The sequence below is a fragment of the Amblyraja radiata genome, chromosome 5, assembly GCF_010909765.2.
Source record: "Amblyraja radiata isolate CabotCenter1 chromosome 5, sAmbRad1.1.pri, whole genome shotgun sequence".
NCBI classification, from domain to species: domain Eukaryota; kingdom Metazoa; phylum Chordata; class Chondrichthyes; order Rajiformes; family Rajidae; genus Amblyraja; species Amblyraja radiata.
Window position 1 is genome coordinate 20,300,857 of NC_045960.1, and position 20,808 is coordinate 20,321,664.

At 43.2% G+C, this 20,808-nt stretch overlaps 1 long non-coding RNA gene across 1 annotated transcript; it reads left to right on the forward strand.

Moving 5' to 3' along the window:
- Nucleotides 1–16,515: 16,515 nt before the first annotated feature.
- On the forward strand, nt 16,516–19,880 carry LOC116973046. The gene is made up of 2 exons (XR_004411985.1): nt 16,516–16,770; nt 19,626–19,880. It is a non-coding gene; the product is annotated as an uncharacterized LOC116973046 (long non-coding RNA).
- The last annotated feature ends 928 nt before the right edge of the window (nt 19,881–20,808 follow it).

The following is a 20,808-nucleotide window of genomic DNA, read 5'->3' on the forward strand; positions in this document are numbered from 1 at the left end:
CTGATGTAACATTTTGTAGCTCATGGACGTTTTGGCTGTTTTATCCAGGCTAAGTACTGCTAAATGCAGGAACACTCAGGGACGACTCGGAGATGTTTTGCTGTATGGTTTGCCAGACGCATCTTATGACTCACGTCCTGAATTCAGATGGTTTTGGACAATAAAAGTGCAATCACCCGCTGCCGTAAACTGCAGGAGATGAGAGATAAATGAATGTTGAGATTAACTTAACAGTTGGAGTCACAATGAGCTCTAAATCTGGACTCAGCAATGAATTTAATTTAATGATAATGATCCAGTGTAGGTAAACCTCAGAATGCAACCCTCCTGCTTCTGCATCTGCTCCCAGGGCAATCACTTTGCTATTTGGGTCTTAAACTTACATTGCCTTGGCTATTCCACCTCAGCATAAATGACATTGCTGAGGGTCCGCACTAAGGCCACTCCCTCCACCCCTCTCCCAACAGGCAAAAGATATAGAAGTGTGAAAATTCAGGGACAGTTTCTCCACAGCTGTTATCAGGTAACTAAACCATCCTACTAACAACTAGAGAGCAGCCCTGACCTCCCATCGACCTCATTGGAGACCCCAGGACTATCCTTGGTCGGACTAAGCATTATTCATGTTGTTCCCTTTATCATATGTCTATATACTGTGGATAGCTTGATTGTAATGTTGTATTGTCTTTCCGCTGACTGCTAGCACGCAACACAAGCTTTTTACTGTACACTTGACAATAAACTAATTTAAGACTCAGACTTAAGGCGAATTATCAGCTGCCATTTATTTCTAATTACACTTGGTGTCTTCTTGTACTACTTCAGATTGTAATATAGTCTTTACACCATTCTGTTGTTTTATACTTGTCATTGTATTTATTGTTGTATATCATGTGCAGAAAAGATTTACAAGGATGTTGCCAGGACTCAACGCTGTATGACTCTTTGACTATGAGAGGAATAGATAGGGTAAATGCACAGTCTTTTACTCAGAGTAGGGGAATCAAGAACCAGGGTACACGGGTTTAAGGTGAGGGAGGAAAGACAATAGGAACCTGAGGGGCAACCTTTTTACACAAAGTATGGTGGGTATATGGTACGAGCTGCCGAAGGAGGTAGTTGAGGCAGGTACTATCACAATGTTTAAGAAACATTTAGATAGATACATGGGTAGGACCGGTTTAGAGGGATATGGACCAAACTCAGGCAGATAATGTTGGAAGGAGTTGCAGATGCTGGTTTAAACCAAAGATAGATACAAAATTCTGGAGTAACTCAGCAGGGCAAGAAGCATCTCTGGAGAGAAGGAATGGGTGTCCTTTCCGGTCGAGACATTTCTTCAGACGTCACCCATTTTTTCCTTCCAGAGATGTTGCCAGTCCCACTGGGTTACTCCTGCATTTATAGACTAATGTAGATAGGGCATGTTGGGCGGTGTGTTTGAGGACCCGTTTCCACACTGTATCACTCTATGTATATTATGAGCTTCACATGAATAAGGAATTTCATTGCATCCTGGTGTTTATGGCAATAAAGTAAACTGAATCTAATCACTGAGTTTGGATAATTGGTGTTGCATGGCTACAATAATAGCTATGTTGGTATTTTTTAACTGTTTTTTTTAAGATTATGGATTTATTCCTGCATTAGATTAGTGCCCTGTTCCAGTTGCCACACAATCGGGAGGATGTGATTGCACTGAAGAGGGTTCAACAAGGGTGGCACAGTGGTGCAGTGGTAGAGTTACTGCCTTACAGCGCCAGAGACCCAGGTTCAATCCTAACCATGGGAGCCCCCGCGACTGTGTGTATTTTCTCTGGGTGCTCCAGTTTCCTCCCACACTCCAAAGACGTAGAGGTTTGTAGGTTAATTGGCTTCTGTAAATTGCTCCTAGGATAGAACTAGTGTATGGGGTGATCGTTGGTCGGTGCAGACTCAGTGGGCCGAAGGGCCTGTTTCCACGCTGTATATCTAAATGTTTTAATTTTACTTGACCTCCTGTCACGCAGGAGGCCCGGTCCCCCAACGCAAGCCGTTCCCCTTATTCCAGCACTCACCCATAGCCGACAACTGCGTAGGGGCTGCTCATTTTGTCTTATTCAGCCTCTCTCATTTTTAAGCTTAAAAAAAAATGCATTTGCACTTGCTATGTATTGTGAGCAGAACTCGGTGTACTTGGATAGCAACAATGTTGCGAGCAGAGTTAAGCACAGGGCTAAGCACATGGAAAAAGCAGTTATCTTTTCCAAGTTTCTGCACATTTGTGAACATTTTCATAACTAACTCAGCAAATAATGTATTTTCAGCTGAGGTGATTTTTGACATCATGGCGTAAATCTCTATCGGAATATGTTAAAATTTCACCGTGAGTGCGTCGTGTTTTCGAGATGTGAATCGCAGACGAACGAACAAATACACAACTAAATACACACACATCCAAGATCAAAGTTTTATAAGTATACTAGACCAAGTGGGACCCGTTGGGTTCCTGTCACACGGGAGGCCTGGTCCTCCAACGCAACCCGTTCCCCCAACGCAATATTCCACCACTCACCCATTGCCGGCAACTGCGCAGGGGCTGCTCATTTCACCTTATTCAGCCTCCCTCATTTTAAACTTTAAAAAAATGCATTTGCACTTGTTATTCAGTGTACTTGGATAGCAAACCCTTGTTCAGCACTAAAACAGGCCTTTCATGCAACCATCGCAGCCGTTCCCTACCCGTAGCCCCCACGGGAGACGTAGTCCTCCAACTCAAGCCGTTCAGGACTCAGCAGTGCGGCTGTTTTTAAATGGCGTCTTTGAGGCGAGATGCGGGCGCCAGCAGCCGTTATGGTCGCTGGCCAGCAGGAGGCGACAAAATTAGTGAGTGGGGGGGGGGGGAGAAGGATTTTATTAAAAATGTGTACATAAACACTACAAAATTTAATCAAGAGTGGATACTTGGAATGAAAAGTGAAATCTCTACCGAAATGGAAAAATTCTGGGCGTTTGTGGGTCTGGTGTTGGCGTAGCAACGAATCAAAGGCTGGCACCCACAGGCTGGCAAGCACAAGTCAGGCAGAAACACAGCCAGCCAGCCAGCAGCCACAGAGTTTTAATATTATACTAGACCAAGTGCAGACCCGTTGGGTCTGCTCCCCCAATGGTGTGATCCCCCAACCGAATATTCCACCATGCACTCGTCTCCTCCAATGGAACTGAAGCCGTTCCCAAATGTAAGATTCCAGCACTCCCCTGCCTCCCTCAGCAGTGGATTGCACCTCCCCTGCCTGCTGCAGCAGTGAAAGGTTCAGAGTGTTCCTGTCTTGCAAGTTTGTTTCGAAGTGTGTTGGAAGCTGTTTCGAAGTGTGTTGGAAGCTGATAGGAAGGAGCAGCCGTAAACAAATCAAAAGGCAGAAAGTCAACGAATCAAAAGGCAGACAGGCAGCCGGACGGACGGATGTCGGACGGATGGGGCGAGAGTTTTATAGAATAACTAGACCAAGTGCAGACCCGTTGGGTCTGCTCCCCCAATGGTGTGATCCCCCAATTTTAAAAAAATCCAATTGCACCTCCCCTGCCTGCTGCAGCAGTGAAAGGTTCAGAGTGTTCCTGTCTTACAAGTTTGTTTCGAAGTGTGTTGGAAGCTGATAGGAAGGAGCAGCCGTCAACAAATCAAAAGGCAGAAAGTCAACGAATCAAAAGGCAGACAGGCAGCCGGACGGCAGCCGGTCGGATGGCACGAGAGTTTTAATAGTATACTAGACCAAGTGCAGACCCGTTGGGTCTGGTCCCCCAATGGTGTGATCCCCCAACCCAATATTCGTCCAATGGAACTGAAGCCGTTCCCAAATGTAAGATTCCAGCACTCCCCTGCCTCCCTCAGCAGTGGATTAAAAAAAAAATCAAATTGCACCTCCCCTGCCTGCTGCAGCAGTGAAAGGTTCAGAGTGTTCCTGTCTTGCAAGTTTGTTTCGAAGTGTGTTGGAAGCTGATAGGAAGGAGCAGCCGTCAACAAATCAAAAGGCAGAAAGTCAACGAATCAAAAGGCAGACAGGCAACCGGACGGGTGCCGGTCGGATGGCACGAGAGTTTTAATAGTATACTAGACCAAGTGCAGACCCGTTGGGTCTGGTCCCCCAATGGTGTGATCCCCCAACCCAATATTCGTCCAATGGAACTGAAGCCGTTCCCAAATGTAAGATTCCAGCACTCCCCTGCCTCCCTCAGCAGTGGATTTAAAAAAAAATCAAATTGCACCTCCCCTGCCTGCTGCAGCAGTGAAAGGTTCAGAGTGTTCCTGTCTTGCAAGTTTGTTTCGAAGTGTGTTGGAAGCTGTTTGGAAGTGTGTTGGAAGCTGATAGGTAGGAGCAGCCGTCAACAAATCAAAAGGCAGAAAGTCAACGAATCAAAAGGCAGACAGGCAGCCGGACGGACGGATGTCGGACGGATGGGGCGAGAGTTTTATAGAATAATAGATAGATAGATAGAATAGATAGAATATAGATATAGATAGATAGATTTAAGGCTGTTGCCTGATTTGGAGCACTACGGTTATGAAGGGAGACTGGAACAGGGGAGGCTGAGGGGATGACCTGACATACGTATATAACATTGAGGGGTGCAGAAAGGATAGACAGTAAAATCCTTTTCGCATGGCAGGAGTGTCAAAGACAAGAGGGACCAGGTTTAGGGAGATTTAGAGCAATTTAAAGGAGAATTTTTAATCACATGGAGTGTTTGGAGTCTGGAATGCAATGCCTGTTGAAGTAAAGGACGCACACACTTTCATGGTATTTTAAAAGTACTTAGATTGCCAAGAAATAGAAAGCGATTAATCTAACATGGATAAATGGCATTACATCGGTTCAATGGGCAGCGATGGTTGCATGAAAGGCCTGTTTTAGTGCTGAACAATTCTGACTAAATTCTAATTTAATATCCAATTTCTTTAACTCCCAGTAGGCCAGGTACAGTGATGGAATAGTAGAATTGCTGCCTCACAGCAACAGAGACCCGGGTTCAAACCTGACTACAGGTGCTGTCTGTACAGTTTGTACGTTCTCCCTGTGACTGCGTGGGTTTTTCTCCGGGTGCTTTGGTTGCCTCCCACATCCCAAAGACGTGCAGGTTTGTAGGTTAATTGTCTTCTGTAAAATTGTCTCTAGTGTGTAGGATAGTTTTAAAGTGTGTGGGAGATCGCTGGTCAGCACAGATTGAGTGGGCCGAAGGGCCTGTTTCCATGCTGTGTCTATAAACTAAGCTAAACAATAAAAGATGTGTTGACAATGTGTACGGTAGCTCTGAACACTATTTTCCTTCTTAATTTTGTCTGACAACTTGCCATATTCTCGAAGCATATGTCAATTATAGTTTATGTATTAAAGTAAATCATTTAATGAGGGGTTTAGCCAATTCAATTGCTGACCACCCACGATGTGCAGTCAAGGTCACACAGAAGCTTGCTTTTCATCAAATAAACAGTCCCATCCTGTAGCCTGTATTTGCTTGATGCTGTCAAAGCTCACTGTGCATAATGTGACACAACATATTTATGTGAAGTGGCAGCATTTTAGATCTGACAAGAATGATCATTATCACCATACTGCTCACAGGATGTGCCTTAAAAGGATTATCAGTCTACATTTCCCCATACGTTGCATGGGTGGCACGGTTGCAGAGTTGCTGCCTTACAGCGCTAGACCCCGGGTTCGATCCTGACTACGGGTGCTGTCTGTACAGAGTTTGTACGTTTTCCCCGTGACCTGCGTGGGTTTTCTCCGGGTGCTCCGGTTTCCTCCTACACTCCAAAGACGTATAGGTTTGTAGGCAAATTGCAAAAATTTGTAAATTGTCCCAAGTGTGTGTAGGTTATTGTTAAGGGCCTGTCCCACTTACGTGTCCTTGGCACACAAATTACGCTACCTCGTGGTCGCATTGAGGCGTACGGGCATCGTATGGCCATGCGGGGCCGGTCCCATTTAGAAGCACGGAATGGTATGTAGTTGTGCGCGACATTCCGTGGGGCTCCGAACTTTTTGTAGTGAAAGAAATCTTCGCGCGGCAACGGCCTGTCGCAAACTGACGGCCAAAGTGGGACAGGCCCAAGACCCTGACACTGGCAATGAATTCCACAGATTCATCACCCTCTGGCTGAAGAAATTCCTCCTCATCTCCTTCCTAAAGGCACTTCCTTTTATTCTGAGGATATGGCCTCTGGTCCTGGTCACTCAGGAAACTAGTGGAAACATCCTCACCACATCCACTCTAACTAGGCCTTTCACTATTTAGTTATGTTTCAATGAGGTCCCACACCCCTCATCCTTCTAAATTCCAGCGAGAACAGGCCCAGTGCCGTCAAATGCTCAGCATCTGTCAACCCTATTTTACCCCAGAAAAGGCTATATATTTGCTCGTATCTGTGATTTATCTGTCCCTTTTTTGCAATATCATGCCCTATCGTTTATTTTAGTTGTTTTATAATTGTCAAAAGTGCATCAGTCAATATTATATACAACTTGCTAAACAGCACTTGCAAATTTATGACCAAATTTTCACCTGAAGTGGAGGCAATTTCCTAAGTATTAAACATATCGTAAGTCAAACTGTGGGCATACAAATAATTTTTACAACCAGCAATAGATATTACCACGGGCTTCTTAATAGCTTTTTATTTCAACTGCTCTGTAATATTTACATACAACAGTGCATGCAAATTTATGATCAAACTTGTGATAAGGTTTCTTGCATTGGACAAAATACATTAACTTGTGGAAGTTGAAGAATATTTAGAGGAGCTTTATTGCAACTCTACCCAAACGCTACTGGAAATAGTGAACTAACACTCATGTATAGATAACGCATTGAATCAACAGGAGCAAATGGTAGGTAGACACAAAATGCTGGAGTAACTCAGCGGGACAGGCAGCATCTCTGGAGAGAAGTAATGTGTGACGTTTCAGGTCGAGACCCTTCTTCAGGAACAAATGGTTTCAGTTTTGGCTGACCCAGAGTTGTCTGTTAGGAGTCAGAGTCATACAGCATGGAAACAGGCCCTTCAGCCCAATTTGCCCACACCAACCAATATGTCCCATCTACACTATTCCCACAGACCTGCTTTTGGCCATTATCCCTCCAAACCTGTCCTATCCATGTAACTGTCTAATTGCTTCTTAAATGTTGCAATAGTCCTTGTCTCAGCTACTTCCTCCAGCAGCTCGTTCCATACAACCACCACCTTTTGTATGAAAAGGTAACCCCTTAAATTCCCATATAAAATCTCTCCCACTTCAACTTAAACCCATGCCCTCTGGTCCTGGATTCACCTACACTGGGCAAGAAACTCTGTGCATCTTCCCGATCTATTCCTCTCATAAATGTATACACCTCTGTAAGATCACCCCTTACCCTCCTGCACTCCAGCGAATATAGTCCCGAGAGTTAACACAACCAAGAGTTTGCAAGTTCTTTCTATCAACTTATGGCTTTCCACTCACATCTCAAAGATACATGCATAATAAATTGGCCACTGTAAATGATCCCAACCGTAGGTGAGTGCTAGAATTAAGGGGAGTTAATTGGAATTGTTGTAGAGTAAGGACTAGTGAGGGCTCATAATGAATATAGACCATAGACAAAGCCTAAAAGTAGAGACATGTAATGCAGCAGTGACAACACCCAAGTTTCAGGAACTTAATTGATGTTATAGTATGCACCCATCGTTGCAACAGAAAACTGGATCTACTGTTGTTAATCCTGGCTAAATTGGAGCAGCTAGGACTTCAAAATGGGGTTACGTTTCAGGGTTGCTGGGAGATTTGGTCAAATTTGAATTGCTCTCTGCAGAGCTGGGACAAGCTGCCAGAGTGCCAGAGTGTCTGGGGCTTAGATACAATTTGCAAGCAAGGAATAGGAAGATCTGCAAACCCTGTCAATTTGGTGCAAAATGCACAGAATGGATTGAATGACCGCAAACCAGACATACACATTGTAAATAGTTGTAAATAATGTTGCAGAGTTTGACTTTGCCAAGTGTTGATTGGATGAGGTGTTGAGCCTTGTCTGGGTTTTCTGTAAATCAGGGTAAATGTTTCTAAGTTGACTTCCTCTCGAAGTCCGTTTTGAATACAATGATTGAACTGTTGTATCATTGGGTTAGGGGAATGCCTGTTATGTATGGGGTTAATCGATATCTGTAATTGGGTTGTTGAGAGACCACCCCCATGTGGTTCGGCCCCTCGAGGTCCCGCGACATAAAAGTCCGCGATCACGAGGCTCAGCGTCGATCTTCTGGAAGAGCGCTTGGGACTGCGTGGACTTCTGGAGTGTCTCTGTCTGAGCGAGGCCCAGAGGGCTTGAACAGGCAGACGCAAGGATCGAACCAGTGGTGGGACAGGTACAGTGTTTGATCTGTGACGCGCTTTTGGTAAAATAAAATGTAGTTGTTTCAAGTGCTTGATTCAGTGGTTTTACTGAAACTAGCCTGGGGGGGTGAAGCTTAGAAACGAGCAATTATCATTGGGGGCTTGCCCGGGATCTCAAAAGACCCCCAAACACAAGTTTGCGCTCAAGGATGTTGGGCTGTTTCGTTTGCGAGTGCAGAAATCGGGCCCACGGTGCGGTTTTCGCATTGAGTTTCAGCACTTTGTGAGTCGGAGCGGATCGATCATTTGCGGGCTTGGGAAAGAGTCTAATCGAGATCATTTGAACAGAGCCTGGCAAACACGGGGGAGTGGTTAGCATGCCTTTGGGTTGAAGGCCCATAAAACCAGGCTGGAGTTAGAGGCCCTGGTGGGGTTGGGTTAGAGGCCCTTTCCTGGGTTAGAGGCCCAAAACTGGTCGTAGTTGGGCAGAATGCAGCTGCCTTAAATGAGCAAGGAGTGGCCCAGGGTTAGACTTGGGATCCGAATTGGTGGGGTATTAAAAGACAGGTCTCGCCTTCGATCGGATCGTTACCGGGAGTGCGAATTGAAATGGTGTGCTTCGAAAAACGCCATCGATAATTCACAGCGCGAAGCAGCTAGGCGCTGGATCCTCGGTACTTAGCAGAAGGGTGTATCTGTGTTAGGTGGCTGAGTCTCTCCCTGAAGTGACGGGCGAAGAGCCTCGAGAAGGTACCGAGCTTGGGCGAACAGAGTATAGATTGGCCAGAATACTCCAGTTCGTTAAATAATTTAATCGGGCAATTTTAGCTGATTCGAGAGCCCGCGTAGTAAGAGAGATACGCACTAAAAATTTGGAGATCGAGTTCGAGTTTGAGTCTATATTTGCAACTAAATTTTCAAATACTGGATTTCATATTGAAGTTCTGCATAAGGTGGAATTCGAATTCCTGTATCTAGAACTTCGAAGTTGGTGCACGTCCGTGATCGATTCCGAATTGCGGCTGATCAACAGTGAATAGTAACCCTCTGGTCGATTGTTGACTAGTACCTGATAGCGAAGAGTACCTGAGAGACGGGAGATTCCCTACTTGACGAAAAGTAATCGGAATAGCAAAGGGTGCCCCTAATTCTGTCGAACTTAGAGAGGAGGGATAGAGGTCCTCCTATAGAAGTCCAGTCTTAGCAGAGGGATAGTAACATTCGGAAGGAAAAGTAATCATTTAAGGAATAGTGCCCCTCAGCAAAGAGTAAACTAGGAAGGGGAAAATCTTCAGTATCAGAGGGCGAGGTTCACTGCGTGAATTCCCACAAAAAGCTGATCGATTGAGAATCCTTTCCGGATCTCTAAATAGAGAATTAGGAATTACTAGATACAGTAAAGGAAGTAAAAAACATTGAGCTGATTATATTGCAGTGCAGCGATAATACAGAGGCACAGGAATTAATTGAATTGTGGAGAAATTATTACGAGGAACAGAAAGCGAGCAGAGCGGAGGAAAGAGTGTCAAGTTGGAAGGAAGCAACTCTAAAACGGGGGATAGTATTAGAAAATGCTGAAGCATTTGAACCTCCGGGTAGCCCACGGGAAGAGCCTGAGAGTGTTAAAGATAAAAGGATAAGGAAATCTTTCACAGAAAGATTATCATCCATAAGTCTTAAGCGCGAGGACCCAATGGTTGGCACTGATTTCGAGGGGGATGACGATGATTATTTAGAAGACTGGGAGAGTTAGAACTAGAAATTCAGGGCCACCACCTTATTCATCTATCGATCCCAATACCTCAAATACACATCGCGGAGTTCGTAATAGGAATGGAAAATCAAATCCCAGGATACAAACTTCCTTAACCCCGACCACTCTGTCCATTAGAGACAGTCCTAGAGTTCACGGTTCCAGAAGCCAAACTAAGAAAAATACTAAATTAGTTATGGAAAAAGAAGAGCATACCCCTAGACAAATTGAACGAGCAGTTAAGGAAGGAAGGAAATCCTTTCGAAAGTACCGTGAACCCCCTGGTGAAGGGGAAGATACATCTGGGTGTGAGACTATAATTGAAGAGGCTGAGGTAGATACTGAAGCTAAACAAACAACTCTTAGACAGTTCCCTCTAAGGGAAATGCCTAATCTTTCTTTTGATCCAGCCAATACAGTAAGTGCAAATAATCCCCGTACAATTAAGAGTCTGTTCCCCATGGAAGCCTAACGAGATGATGGCTATTTTGAGTCAAATACCCGATCGTAGAAAATCACCCACTTCTTTTGTGGATCACTTAAGAACTACAATGCGCGTTTATCACGCAGACTCCCGGGATTTATGGGCGGTAATGCAGCAAATAATTACCCTAAGTGAGCATGCCAGATTCCAAACGAATTTAGGGCATCCATCGCATGAAGCTCTTGCAAATATAATAGCGGATAATGGGGCAAGGGAGGAAGCTGTTTTAACAGCTCTTGCCAACACCCTTCAGAAACCAATCAATTAGGCCAGAATATTAGATAGAAGAACAAAAAGGGGAAAAGGAGCAGATGAGTGTTTAGAGCGATTTTCTGAATTGTATATGGATCAATCGGGTGACTTAAATTACAGAAATTGAGTAAATTCCCCTCAATATTGTGCCATCTTACTGAATTGCCTCCCCACCAACGTAGCAGAAGCCATGAAGACTAATAACATGGACTGGACAGAAAATAGTGCCAGCCAAATGGCTAGGGCTGTAAGATATCAGTGGAAGGATATAAAGAAGTAGGATAGCCCGCCTGCAGTAAAACCAAGAACTGAATATGTGATTAGAAAATAAATCCCAAAATTCGACTCTGAATCCTGGATCCCTAGAGTACCAGCAAACTATGGACTGGGAGAAGTTAGAGTTCTGGAATATCCAGACCGATGCTATAGGGAAACATTTACCCTCGAGCCAGTCCTCCAAAGACCAGGGTTAAGGACAGGCCGGCCACCAGGAATGAGCCAGTGTTATTATTGTGGAGGGGTAGGTCACTGGAGTAGGGGGTGCCCAAATAAAGAGTGGAACGACAGAGAGGGTCACAGAAGAAATCTCCAAGATCAACGGGATATTAGAGAGCACAGAGGGAACTGGCAGGAAAATCAGGAGCCAAGGGGGCAAATCTCCTTTTCTCACAACAACCCATTCACACGCCTATGATTAGCAAACCTGGAAGTGACTGGATGCAAGTATGATGAGGAACCTATATTGTCTCTACAGGATGAAGGTAAAATCTGCACCTTCCTAGTAGACACAGGCGCATCCATGTCGTCTCTTCAATCAATTTACAATATACCAGAATCAAAAGAAGTTCAGAATCTGTCTAGGTTTCAAGGACAAATTTGCCAGTATCCCATCTCTGAGCCAGTCGAAGTAGTGTATGGAGCCAATCAAACATAGATTTGTGATAACCATCAGACTAGATTGCAACCTGATGGCGAGAGATTTACTCTGTGCTTTCGAACTAAAAATAGAATGTGGCGATAGAGGTATAGTAGTGACCCCCTGGGCCCCTGCATGACAATGTTACTCCATAGTGACCCCTCAATGGTGGTCCTTAGATCTGGACGAAGAACCCCCACTTCATATTACACTGGCTAATGATAGAAGTGGAAAGAATAGTGAGCTGGAAGCCTTCTTTAAATCATACGAAGGACAGGAATGGGAAATAGATGTATTGGCACTCGTGGAAGGGAAAGAGGGAGCTGCCGAATATGCTACAATTCCAGTCAAATTATGGAAAAGAACTGACGAGGCTGCTACTCATATCACTCGAAAGGTGAATTTCCCAGCTAGAGCTAAAGACCATATAACCATATAACAATTACAGCACGGAAACAGGCCATCTCGGCCCTACAAGTCCGTGCCGAACAGCTTTTTTCCCTTAGTCCCACCTGCCTGCACTCATACCATAACCCTCCATTCCCTTCTCATCCATATGCCTATCCAATTTATTATTAAATGATACCAACGAACCTGCCGCCACCACTTCCACTGGAAGCTCATTCCACACCGCTACCACTCTCTGAGTAAAGAAGTTCCCCCTCATGTTACCCCTAAACTTCTGTCCCTTAATTCTGAAGTCATGTCCTCTTGTTTGAATCTTCCCTATTCTCAAAGGGAAAAGCTTGATCACATCAACTCTGTCTATCCCTCTCATCATTTTAAAGACCTCTATCAAGTCCCCGCTTAACCTTCTGCGCTCCAGAGAATAAAGACCTAACTTATTCAACCTATCTCTGTAACTTAGTTGTTGAAACCCTGGCAACATTCTAGTAAATCTCCTCTGTACTCTCTATTTTGTTGACATCCTTCCTTCCTATAATTGGGCGACCAAAATTGTACACCATACTCCAGATTTGGTCTCACCAATGCCTTGTACAATTTTAACATTACATCCCAGCTTCTATACTCAATGCTCTGATTTATAAAGGCTAGCATACCAAAATACATAGGAACGATGGGAAGAAAGGCAATTACCTTGGCAAACCTGAATAATTATCAAAAGCAAAATTTGTCTAACCAATTTGTTGTTGAATTTTATCAGGCCCCAATGGAGGTTGTTACCCACTTACGTCATCATCTGGGGAGTGAGGTATACGAGTATGTAAACCCTCAAGTATGGGCAGAGGACACTGCTCAGGTAGGGTGCGTGAACATCAATCCCATCCATGTAGCTCTCCAGTAAGCGGTAACACTTCCTTCAATCCAACAATATCCATTGAAACTATTGATCCATTGAACAATGATCCATTGAATCAGCAGCATAGACAAATTAATTCGGGGTTTGCTAGAACAAGGAATATTGGTGGTGCCAATCTATCTGTAACACCCCTATTCTTGCCGTTCCGAAAGCGGGAAAGAAGGGTCAATATAGACTCGTACAAGTCTTAAGGGGAATCAATTCTGTTGTAGAACCACTTCATGCCCTAGTGCCAAATCCTGCCCATATCCTAGCCCAAATACCGGCAGAACCCAAAGTTATTTCGATAGTCGACTTACAACATGCATTCTTTTCTCTCCCTCTTCATGAAGACAGACAATATTTGTTTGCCTTCACCTATAAGGGACAACAATATACCTGGACCAGGTTGCCTCAAGTATTTGTCAACTCACCTACGTTGTTTTCCAGGTGTCTGCAGGATCAGCTAAGTACCTTAAGGTTTAAAACGAATTCAACCTTAGTGCAGTATGTTGATGACCTATTGGTGGCTAGTAAAGATGAATCCAGTAATCCAAAAGACACTGCACAATTACTCATTCATTTAGCCGACCTAGGATATGTAGTTTCCCCATCAAAAGTACTGGTAGCTCAGGAGAAAGTAAAATTCCTAGGGATTATAATTTCGGCCACGGAAAGAAATCTTGAGAAGAGCAGACTCGAACCTATTTGCGAATTTCCAGTCGCAAAAGAAGAGAAACAAATGAGGCAATGGCTTGGCATGGTTAATTATTGCAGACCCTGGATTCCAAATATAGCTCTAGAAACAAAGGAGCTAACACCCTATACCAGCAAAGAGGGTGAATTTAAACCAACAAGAGAGGCACAGGAAGCATTTGAGAACTTGAAAAGATCTTTGATGCAAGCCCCGGCATTGGGAAGGCCATTATATGATCGTCCCTTTCAGCTGTATTGTACAATTCTATCTGATTGGACCACCGGTATTAACGCAAAAGCATGGGGATAGACATAGACCAGTTGCATATTACTCCTCCATATTAGATCCAGTAGCTAGGGGACATCCTCTTTGCACTCAAATCTTAACTGCAATTTACAATAGTTTACAATCGGCTGCTAATTTGACACTCCAGCAGGAAATTGTAGTGTAGTTTACATTCGGTATCGGCATTGTTGGGGCAGCTTCAAACCCAGCATTTGACAATGGCCCACCAAAATAAGTATGAGATCTACCTGCTAAACAATCCGAAATTGCAGTTTATACATTGTTAATTGATTAACCCAGCCTCCTGTCTTATTTCACCCCCAGAAGAGCGAGCAGTAGCAGGCCATGACACTCTATTTGTTATAGAGGAGGAAACATCAGTGAGAGAGGACTTGAGGGATGTACCCATGGAAGACCCTGACATCACATTGCCTGGGTATGCAATTATTAATAAAAAGACGGAAATTGTAAAGCAACTGCTTTTGAATAATCCTATTCAGCACAACAAGCTGAATTATTTGCTTTAATTAGGGCTTGTATTATTGGGGATGATCTAAAAGTAAACATTTACACTGATTCTCGATATGCATTTGGGGTGGAGCATGATTTCGGACAATTATGGAAAATTAGGGGATTTCTAACTTCTGCAGGAACCCAAATATCACACAAACAATTGGTGACAAATTTATTGAAGGCCTTAATGCTGCCCAGACAAATCTCTGTAATAAAATAGAAACATAGAAAATAGGTGCAGGAGTAGGCCATTCGGCCCTTCGAGCCTGCACCGCCATTCAATATGATCATGGCTGATCATCCAACTCAGTATCCTGTACCTGCCTTCTCTCCATACCCCCTGATCCCTTTAGCCACAAGGGCCACATCTAACTCCCTCTTAAATATAGCCAATGAACTGGCCTCAAATACCTTCTGTGGCAGAGAATTCCAGAGATTCACCACTCTCTGTGTAAAAAATGTTTTCCTCATCTCGGTCCTAAAAGATTTCCCCCTTATCCTTAAACTGTGACCCCTTGTTATGGACTTCCCCAACATCGGGAACAATCTTCCTGCATCTAGCCTGTCCAACCCCTTAAGAACTTTGTAAGTTTATATAAGATCCCCCCTCAATCTTCTAAATTCTAGCGAGTACAAGGCGAGTCTATCCAGTCTTTTTTCATATGAAAGTCCTGGCATCCCAGGAATCAGTCTGGTGAACCTTCTCTGTACTCCCTCTATGGCAAGAATGTCTTTCCCCAGATTAGGAGACCAAAACTGTATGCAATACTCCAGGTGTGGTCTCACCAAGACCCTGTACAACTGCAGTAGAACCTCCCTGCTCCTATACTCAAATCCTTTTGCTATGAATGCTAACATACCATTCGCTTTCTTCACTGCCTGCTGCACCTGCATTCCTACTTTCAATGACTGGTGTACCATGACACCCAGGTCTCGTTGCATCTCCCCCTTTCCTAATCGGCCACCATTCAGATAATAGTCTACTTTCCTGTTTTTGTCACCAAAGTGGATAATCTCACATTTATCCACATTATACTGCATCTGCCATGCATTTGCCCACTCACCCAGCCTATCCAAGTCACCTTGCAGTCTCCTAGCATCCTCCGCACAGCTAACACGCCCATACTAAAGTGCAGACCCCAGTGGACATTGGAAATCGTAATGCCAATTTAGTAGCTAAGAAAGTATCATGGGAACACAAGGTGGTGGTACATAAAATGAGAGTAGATTGAAAATTTAGATAATGAGTTTCCCTCGGATGATCAATACTAACCTTCTAGAAGAGTTACTTAGAGATAAGAACCCCTAGACAAAGAACGAAGCCAATAGAATAAAAGCGAGAACCCCTAGACAGAGAACGAAGCCAACATAGTAATGATAAGGCTAAATGCTGTTAAAAATATAAAAAATAAATGATGGATTCCTGGGCTAGGTTACAACTTATACTTCATCTCAAAGGAGACTTTTCTCAAGTAGATTGATACAGAAAGGCAAGCCCAGACTTGCCCAAGGTTGTTGTGTATTAAGACAATGACCGATGACTTTAAAATGCGTCTACCAATTGATGAGAGAGAGAAGCCCAGACTAGTCCCAGTGAGGGGTATTGAGACAATGTCCAATGCCTTTGAGGTGTGCAGTGATTGATGACTTTGATATGCGACTGCCTTGTATCAAATGACCGATGGCTTTGATGCAACTGCCTTGTACCAACTGACAGGATGCCTTGGATGTGACTGACAATTGACAAGAGACAAACTCAGATGCATCCTGTGGTAATGTGTATTGACTGTACCTCTGACCATGACTAACATCTTTGGAATGCGCTTAGGTGACAAAAAAACAGTATAAAATATAATGCAATTCTTTGTTCATAGAAGTGGAGAGAGGTGAGTAAAGTGTCTTTGTTGCTTACTTAGCTGGTGTATCCTCGCTACTTCCATCGGCCGATAATTAATAAACTTTGAATTGGTCTACCTAACCTAATTGTGAGTTGTCTGTTTAATAAGAAGTAACCTTTTTAATTGCCGTTTAGTCGGCAGGCCTCGCTGGGACCGTCAACAGATGAATGTGCAAGCGGTTGCAGAGGTTACCGGGATTGGAAGGGAGACAACTGAGCTCTATCAGACCCTTTGAGATCAAATCCCATTGAAACTCCTGGGAACATCTGTGATCCTTCGTCTGAAGTTGATATGTTTACCAGCCGAGGTTCTTAGATGCAGACAACAGTAAGACCATTTTGTGTATGTATTTTTGCAACCAATTAGTCAGCAATTTGCTACCGAGAGGGTAGTCGGCAATTTGCTACTGAACTGTAGTCGGCGATTGGCTTTGCAAACTAGAAATAGTTGGTCATAAAATTTGCTACGGAAACGTAGTCGACGATTTGCTGCTAAAGGTTGCTACGGGGAAGTAGTCGGTGATTGGCTTTGCAAACTAAAAAAGTTTGTCGGTCACAAAGTAGCCGGGCAGAAGAGACTCGCGGCTATGGGGAATAATTTGGAAAAGTGACGGGGGAACGCCTGTACAACACATGTGTAATTTGAATTCTAGGACTATAAAATATTAAGTTATAAGTTGACCAAACATTTGGGAGATGAATCCTGGCCAGCAGGTTCGCACATGGAGAAAAAGAGAAGGAACATAGAATGTAGAAACTATTAAAAAGGCAGATAAGATGAAAAAGGATGGAATACCTAAGAATTGGGATGTGTTACAAGCAGAATGTAATTGGCATGATACAACAAAACAAAGGGCCGAAAAAGAAAAGGCGTGATTGAGTCATAGATTAAGCAACAATTGGTTTAAAAAAAAAGGGCCACAAAACAAAATAACCCCAGGGACCCCTTGTCTGTGGCATGGCGACACTGTTTATGGAAGAAGGGGGGGGATAAGGAACAAATTCGGGGGGGGGGGGGAAGAATGGGGAACAAATAGCAATGCGGAGACTGAATAGGAAGATGAGGAAATGATGCAGAAGAGGAAGGAAGAGCATTAATGAATCCAGCAGTGAGAGTTAAACAATGCAGAGGCAGAGTATCAAGTTCAAGTTCAAGTTCAAGTGAGTTTATTGTCATGTGTCCCTGTATAGGACAATGAAATTCTTGCTTTGCTTAAGCACACAGAAAATAGTAGGCATTTACTACAAAACAGATAAATGTGTCCATATACCATGATATAAATATATACACATGGTATATGGACACATATATGGTATATGGACACATGATTGAGACAGGATACTACTGTCAGCCCTTTCCTCTGCCAAAGCACCAAATTCTGCACATTGGTCCACACAGAACCAAAGATTATAGTAAATAGAACGGCCTTGCCAAGACATGGGTGATGTAAAGTTAACACAGAGGGACGTCTCTTAGAGATGTTGATTTGGGAAACGAGAGGGCGGCGCCATTGACTCCTTGATGGGCCTCTGGCTAACCCCTTTCGGAAATGTTTTGTGTAATTGATGTTTTTCTGTCCGTTTTTTTAATATTATATACACTAGCTTACGCTGCTGGTAAGGAGGGAAAACAATGGAGAATCACCTCACAATTTCAAAACCTAATTGTGATGACCATTTTACTGTGAAAATTCCATGTTAATTCAGTACATCACATGTGGAATGGTGGGCAAGCTTATGTGCGTATTTCGGTGGGGGAAAAAAAGTTTTAAGAGTTTGAATAATTTCTTTGAAGTGTGTATAATTGTGTTACTTTTGTGAGAATTTTATTGTTTTAAAGTGTGTGAATATCTGCGAGATTTAGTATATTGAATGAGGTGTGGCAACTTGTGAGTGAATGTCACAGAAAAAAAAGTTTTACGACGTGGTGTCTCTTTAAGAAATTGATGTTGTGTGGGGTGGAGCCACAGTTATTTTATTTCCCTTTGTTCGTTGGATTGCATATCTATTTACATGGAAACTAACTGTTTGTTCTTTGTTCTCTTTTGACTCTTAAACAGAGAAGAGATGCAAAAATGCAGTTTATTTTGTCTTATCAATGTTTTAAGTTGTTATTTCTTCTTCCCTAATTTTAATCTTTTGAGACGTGTTCAAAAAGAGACCTGGATGCTTTTGGCATCCTGATTAAAGTGTTAGATGAGATTGGAAATGCCGATATCACAGAGAAAAAGAAAATGTTGATTTGGGAATATTGTGATAGGTATGCATTTATGCTCGCAATTTGAGGTTATGAATTTGGAGAGATAGATTGGAACAATTGGAAATGATTTTTAAATTGTTTTTTTTCCCTAATAATGATCTATTTTTTTAAAGGGTTTAAAGATATTGGCGAAGTTATGGATTACTGATTTTGAGTTTGAGTTCTTTTGGGAAAGCTGTTTTGATGTGATAATAGTGTTTGTCTTTTAAAATGCAAATGAGCAGCCAGGTTTCCTGTCTCAATTGTTTTGATGTGATCATAGTGTTGTCTTTTAGAATGCAAATGAACAGCCAGGTTCCTGTCTCCAGACAAACAAATGTGTTGAAGCATGTGCTGTGTAAAGGACAAATGAAGGTCCATACAGTATTGTATTAGTTGATCACATCAGACTGTAACTTACAAAAGGGGGTTTGAGAGAACTCACAATGAGGGGTAAAAAGTGAGAGATAAAGTAGATTGGGGAGGAGAAACGTATTTGGACAATTGAAGAGATAATATTTAGGTGGGGATCCCTCTTCAGCTAGAGTAGGATCAAAGAACAAGTTCACAGGGAAGGTGATGAAGGAGGCTTCTAAAGACTGATTTCACATTTCCAAACCACCCGCAGAGTTTTAGTGGAGGGAATAAATAGGACACTAAAGAGTTTAAGTAAAGTCTTGACCGAGACTGGGCAGGAATGGGTTATGGTATTCCCAGTCATTCTGAAGATTCAGAATTACCCCAGCTAGAGAGACAGGATTTACGACTTTTTGAATTCATAACAGGACATGCTATGCACCTACCAGAAGATGGCCATCCTTGAAATGAGGATGACCCCAGGCTACGTACCCCCTTGAGTGCGACTAGAGTGTGGAAGTTACACCCACAGGCCCTCAGCGATTAACTAATTATGTATGCACAGCAAATAATTCATGCCTTGTCAGGTCTGCATTCCCAGGTACGAGAAGCACAGAAGCCACTACCAGTTGAGCACAGGGACAAGTCCATAAAGACTACATACTGATAAGATACTGGGACCGGAAGAAATTGAGACTGTGTTGAAAGGTACTGTACCAACTGCCCACCAACAACATCAACCTCCGTGAAGATTGAAGATCACCCCCGTTGGATACATCTGATTGACTGTAAACAGTTCGGAGAACCAAGAAAGGACAATGGGGCTATTGACCCTCTTTTTATTCTGGGGTTGGCCCAGATGGACTGGACTTGGGGAAATAATTTGTTTCTATGAGTTTTTGAATTTGCCCTTCGTGATAATATAAGTGAATGCTGGGTGTGTACGCTCATCCCAAGTAATGATGGAGAAGGAACTGTTTTCGAAATAGGGCAGCAGCTAATGTGTGCCTTCAGAATGGCAAACTTGAGGGCTAACCCATATTTAAAGGATGGTACACCCCTCCCTTTAAACAAGATTGGAAATTAAACATGACAAGCGCAGCAGATATACCCCGACTGCAGATAGTAAGAGATCCGCACAGGCCAGTTAATATGACCTGTTTTTGCCACAACCAAGCCACTGGTGTATTTTTGAGAAACAGTACATGTATGACAACCAAGTCAGCCACCATTGCCGGCCCACCCCGACCGGTTAATGGCACATATTTTGTATGTGGATCCTGGGCCTACCCATGGTTACCAGGAGTGCCGCCGGCAGACGGGGCAACTTGGGAATGACTAAAAGGACTGGTGGATAATTATCTTATTCTGTTTGTCACCTAATTAAGTCTTTCTAAGTTTAATTCTGTGCAAGACATCGTTTTAGTGTTTGTCAAGTTTCTGTGCAAGACCTCATTTTATTGTTAGTCAACTTTCTGTAATCAAGACCTAATTTTACAGTCAAATTTGAGTAATCTTGTCTTCTGAGAAAATAAAAACCGTACCAATGTCACACTTGGCAGATCAGTTTTGATTAGTCTCCTTGTGCAGACCACTTTTTAATAAGTTGACCATTACGTCGAACACCAACACCACGTGGCCTTTCCATTTTGTTCCTAGAGTTATAAAAGGGTGCATAATGGTCAGCCCAAACTTGGCGGTCTGAAGGGCAAGTTTTCTGACTCAATTACAAATTCAACCTACCCTCAATCACTTCTAAGGTTTCAAGAC